Source organism: Nyctereutes procyonoides, unplaced genomic scaffold (genome assembly GCF_905146905.1).
Source record: "Nyctereutes procyonoides isolate TBG_1078 unplaced genomic scaffold, NYPRO_anot_genome, whole genome shotgun sequence".
NCBI classification, from domain to species: Eukaryota; Metazoa; Chordata; class Mammalia; order Carnivora; family Canidae; genus Nyctereutes; species Nyctereutes procyonoides.
The window spans coordinates 25,465,643-25,471,086 of NW_026575139.1; the positions used below are offsets into that span (position 1 = coordinate 25,465,643).

Sequence of the window (5,444 nt, forward strand, 5' to 3'; positions counted from 1 at the left end):
CAAAAAAGACACTTTTCCTCAGAATGTGAATTGTAAAAGAAGTAACAAAGGGTTGAAAACTGCTGCAGCAGCCCATTCATGCCAGTAATGATGCGAGCAGACTCCCCTGGGGCTGCTCGGATTCCTGTCCTTCATAAAGCCAGGGCCTTCATCATTTTCTTTAATCCCAAGAGCTGCCCACACCTTTGTTATGAATTCCTCTTCTGAAGCAAACTGGTCACTTGTAACCAGAGCCATAACTGGTATTATCCTTTAGAAGTACTGCCTCCTTTCTCTCTGCTTCCAAGATACATATTCATTTTACTCTCTCATCATTGCCATTCTTCTAGTTTCCTTTTTTTTTCTTCTTCTTCTTCTTCTAGTTTCCTTTGGTAATCCCTATACTCTTCCTGCACTCTGCCTCTAAATATTAATATTCCTCAGGATACTATTCAGGCTCTCTCTTCTTGCTACAATATCCTCCAAGTGTGAATTTGTATCTTTAAATGATAGTCGCCAATTTTTTTAAGTTTTTATTTAAATTCCAATTAGTTAACATACAGTGTAATATTAGTTCCAGGTATATAACAGTTATTCATTTCTTCCATACAACACCTGGTGCTCACCACCAAAATTTTTATCTATAGCTCTAATACTCTGAGCTGCAGACCGGTAATACAATTGCTTACTTGATGTCTCTGCTTAACGTTTTAACTCGATATCTCAAATTTAATATGTCCAAAATGAATTCTCTCCCAACCCTATCTGCCATCACACCATGCCAGTCTCATTCACCACAACCCTCCACTCAAGCTGGGACCACCACTGACCCCATTTAGGAGTCATTTTTATTACTTTCTTTCCTTTGCTCCCAATATCCAGTCCAGCTGCAAGTCCTATTGAGACAGCAAATCCACCTATTTCTATCTCTGCTGCCACCTCCCTTTTTCAGGCCAGCATCAACACTTGCTCTAAACTACTGTTAGTGCTATCTAACTGGTCTCCCTGCTCTTGTCTCCCTCCATTCTATTCTCTTCACAGTAGTAAGGATTATCTTAAAATGTGATCTCACTCACCTGCTTGAAATTCTTTACTTGGCATCCCAATGCACCTAGAAAAAATCCAAACTCTTTATCCTAGCCTATAAGAACCTATGTGATCCTCTCCTCGTTCCCCAACCACACTCCAGAGTCACTCTCATTTGCTCACCAAGCTCTAGCCATCTTAGTTCCTTGAACAAATTAAGCTCTTTCTGATGTTAGAGATGTGCACATGTCATTTCCTCTACCTTGGAACACTGTCCCCTCTCTCCATTGGTTAGCTCTTTTTCACTCCTTTGGGCTCTGTTTAACTATCAACTCATTTAGAAAGGCTTTGCCTGCCTGACCACCTTACCCAAAGAAGATTCCTAATACTTCCATCTTTAGTCTCTAACTCTCCTATTTCTAATTCCTTTAGATTTATATAGTATTTGTTTTTTGTCTGGCTACCCCCTAAATTTTAAGTTCCATAAATAAGGGCAGGAACTAGTCTGTCTTGTTCATAACTTTACTTTCCCCTACCTAGCACAGTGTCTGGCAAAGTACTATATGTAATTCATAAGGAAGTTACATCTCCAAGAGTCATTTCTGATACTGTGACACTCTAAGGTTGTATTTACTATGAGATTAAAGGGCTTCCATATAAACTTCCCTGCAAGCACTTAGTAGGCACTAAGTATCTGTACAATGAATGGATGACATGCAAATAATACCAAAAATTTGTCTCTATTCCTGACCTTTCTTCTGAACTCCAGATTTCATTTCTAACTGCTTGGATATCCATCTCAAACCTAACAATGTCCAAAATCCAGATTATCATCTCCACCACCAACCTGTTCTTCCTATATTATCCACTTCAATTATTGCCCAATCTTCTTCCCACGCAGCTGCAAATTCTAGGTCTTTAACAATGTCTCATCCTCCATATTTAAATAACCCCAGTAGATAGCTGAAATATATGTAACCAATAAAACTACTCTTTATTTAGAAAATAAATAAATAACCCCAGTAGTTCTGACTCCCTCAGATTTATTCCTCCTGTAATACTCTGTTTAGGGCTCATTATCTTTCAACTACACTATTAAAATAGGCTTCTAAGGGGTCAAGCTGCCCTAAAAATTCCCTTTTCAATCTGCCTTTTTTTTTTTTTTTAATTTATTCATGAGAGACACAGAGAGAGAGAGGGGTAGAGACAGGCAGAGGGAGAAGCAGGCTCCATGCAGGGAGCCCCATGTGGGACTCAATCCCAGGACTCCAGGATCACGCCCTGGGCCGAAGGCAGGCGCTAAACTGCTGACCACCCAGGCGTCCCTCAGTCCACCTTTTTATGCAGCCACTTGTGTTATCTTTCTAAAACACAGAAATGCTTATGTTACTCTACTCATTCAAAATTCAGGGTCTGAGAATACTAGTCAAATTCCTAAGCCTGGCAGCATGGCATTTCAAATATTCTACAATGTATCCTCAACTACTGTTCCAGTTACAGCACTGTCCATATTCCTCAATTAACCCTTTACTCCAGCCGACAGGGACTGGCTTTTGAATGAACACACCAGCCTATATCAGTGCTCAAGTCTTTGCTTAGACTAGTTCTTCAACCAGTAATAAGTACTGCCAATCCAGTTGCGATGTTTTAAAATCCTTTCCAGTCTTTAAAATCCAACTCAAGTGCCATCCTCCAGTAAGACTCTGATCCTTTCCCTCCAGTAAGAACAAATCTCTCTTTTCCTTGGTGTTCTCACAACACACTGTTTCACCTCTCTTTAGCAATTATTCCATCCTGTCTTGGCTGTTAATTGTCTACATGCATATTTTTTTCACTGGTTAAGGCCGCTGAATTCATTCATTCAAACTCTGCATTAACCAAGTATGATGCTTTGAACAAATTAAGCATTCAGGAAGTATCTGTTGAATAAATAGGTAAGTCTCGTCCCCTGGGGGGAGGGGGGAGCTAGAGATTAAGTAACTTGTCAAAAATTCAGACATTTACTTAGATGCAAAATTTTTAAAAATAAGAACCTAAGGGCAGCCCCAATGGCCCAGCGGTTTAGCACCTGCCTTCAGTCCAGGGCCTGATTCTGGAGACCTGGGATAGAGTCCCACGTCGGGCTCCCTGCATGGAGCCTGCTTCTCCCTCTGCCTGTGTCTCTGCCTCTCTCGCTGTGTGTGTCTCTCATAAATAAATAAAATCTTAAAAAAAAAAGAAGAAGAAGAAGAACCTAAATCTTCTGTTCAGTTGAGTTTACTCTGTCCACGCTAAGAAAACCCAAAGTGGAATTTCTCACTCCCTAACAACAAAATGCCACTGACTTTATTTCAGAATGTTTCTTTCACTCTCATTGAAAGTATTTTGCACTGACCCGCGTGCCAAAGTGAAGAAATACAAATTCTTAAGTCCCAAGTTAGCAATATTTAAACTTCCGAATGGTGCCCCATATCCCACATGCGTGAGCAAGTGGGATAAAGTTTAATCGACTAACTGCATTCTTGACTCTGAAGAAACTTCAGAGGATAAATTTAACCTGCGAACGCATTCAGCCCACAGCCTCGCCTGGAGACGATAGGAGGAGAAGCGAGCAGCCAAGCCCCTCACAGCCGGCAGCCTTCCTCCTAGACTCAGGAAGTAAGTGGACGTATGAAGGAAGAAGGTAGCTCCGGGCCGAAAGAACCAGGGCAGAGTCCCCTTGGCATCCTCGTTCCCCCTCTGCAACGGCCTTAGTGTGAGGCCCCAAGGGCCGCGGGCAGGCCCGGCTGCGGGTGCAGTCCGGCAGCCCCCGCCCTGGGGACTCGCTGACTCCAGCTTTCTCGGGACCGTCTTGTTCCCAAGCCCCCGCTCTCAAAACCAAGCAAAGGAGCCGAAACCTCCGCCCCACTACGCCGCGAGGGGCAGGGCCGAAGCCGCAGGGCTTTAGACCGGCCGCTCCCGGGCCCGCCAGATCTGGGAGGGGTGCCCAAGGAGGGCGGTTTCCCAGTCCTCTCCGGGCGGGGGGGAGGGGGAGCGAATTCGGCCCCAGCTCCCGAGAGGCCGCTACCGGCTCCCTCCCTGCCGGGGACCACCTAGCCGCGCGGGTGTGGCCTGGCCCGGCCCGGAGCTCACCTTTCCGTCCCGGGCAGCCGGCTGGCCGTCAGGCGGTCCCGAATTCCGTCCACACACAGCGTCTTCCGGCTCCCGCCGGAAGCAGCCGGAGCGCGGGACAGGAAGTTTGGCCGGCCCCCAACGCTCACACCCACTCGCTCGCCCCGGGCCGGACGGCGGCCGCCCAGCGCCGGGGGCGCCCTGAGGCGGGCGGGGACCCGGCTGTCTGAGCGGGGCTGGACCCCCCCCGGGACGCTAGGAGCTGCGGTCTCCGGCGTCCTAGTCATTCCAGGCCTCGGGGCCCCGTGGTCTGCGAAACCCGAAAAACGGGGTCAGTGCATTCCAGCCGTGACGTCGCCGCTTCCTCGCAGCGGCAGATGAGGTAGTTTTTCCTGTCAGCTGAGATCGGAACTAGTTACAATGGAGGCCAGCGGGAAGGAGAGCACTCCTTAAACGCTGACCAGAGTTCTCACTGAAGAGGAACACTTCGAAGCTTCACTGCTTGAGAAGGGAACTTGCAGAATCTAGCTCAGCATTGCATTCGCACAGGGTAAGAATGGAGACTCGAGTGTACGACTTTCCTTGTAACATGATCTCCCTAGAGTCTGGGTTCCCTGTGTTAGGATGCAAAGAGGTCTCGGATATCCACACTGGGGACTAAAACACTGGAGCTCCAGGCCGGATGCCACAACTTACTTGTTAGAGCTTTATGCGGTTGAGACATTTTTGAGATTACTCATTTGTGAGTACCTGCTGTGTGCCAAAGGATGAGGACCTCAACTGAGGGAGTGGCAGTGATGGAAATTAAAGGCGTTCTCTAAGAAAGGTATTTATTTTCAAGGTTAAACACAAGCCTTGATGATAGGCATCTGAATGAGTGAGGGAGTAGTAGTTTGGGTGTGCAAAGGATGGTGATTTAAAAACAAAGTAGAAACACGTAAGAGGAAGGTAATTCCTTTTTGGATAAACAGTTTATCCCAGGTGTCAACAAGATATTTTACTTGGGAGGTCTTAAGCTCGAGTAAGAGGTCAGAAATAGAAATGTACTCTGCCTTTGGCCCAGGCCATGATCCAGGGTCCTGGGATGGAGTCCCGCATCAGGGTCCTGCGAGGAGCCTGCTTCTCACTCTGCCTCTCTGTTTCTCATGAATAAATGAGAAGAAAAGAGAAAGAAAGAAGAAAGGAGAGAGAGAGAAAGAGGAAGGAAGGAAGGAAGGAAGGAAGGAAGGAAGGAAGGAAGGAAGGAAGGAAGGAAGGAAAAGAAAGAAAGAAAGAAAGAAAGAAAGAAAGAAAGAAAGAAAGAAAGAAAGAAAAGAGAAAAGAAGAAAAGAAAAAGCAAGAAAGAAAGA

At 46.1% G+C, this 5,444-nt stretch overlaps 1 protein-coding gene across 6 annotated transcripts in view; it reads right to left on the reverse strand.

Moving 5' to 3' along the window:
- ZNF410 (zinc finger protein 410) overlaps positions 1–5,308 on the reverse strand; it is a 39,763-nt gene extending 34,455 nt beyond the window's left edge. For 3 of the 6 annotated variants that reach the window (XM_055303681.1, XM_055303680.1, XM_055303675.1), the window contains exon 1: positions 4,117–5,308. The gene's annotated coding sequence lies outside the window, so the exon portion shown is untranslated. Of the gene's footprint in view, positions 1–1,055; positions 1,383–3,073; positions 3,210–3,541; positions 3,816–4,116 lie in introns of those variants that run through there. The other 3 variants (XM_055303676.1, XM_055303678.1, XM_055303677.1) reach the window with 3 other exon arrangements.
- Positions 5,309–5,444: the final 136 nt, after the last annotated feature.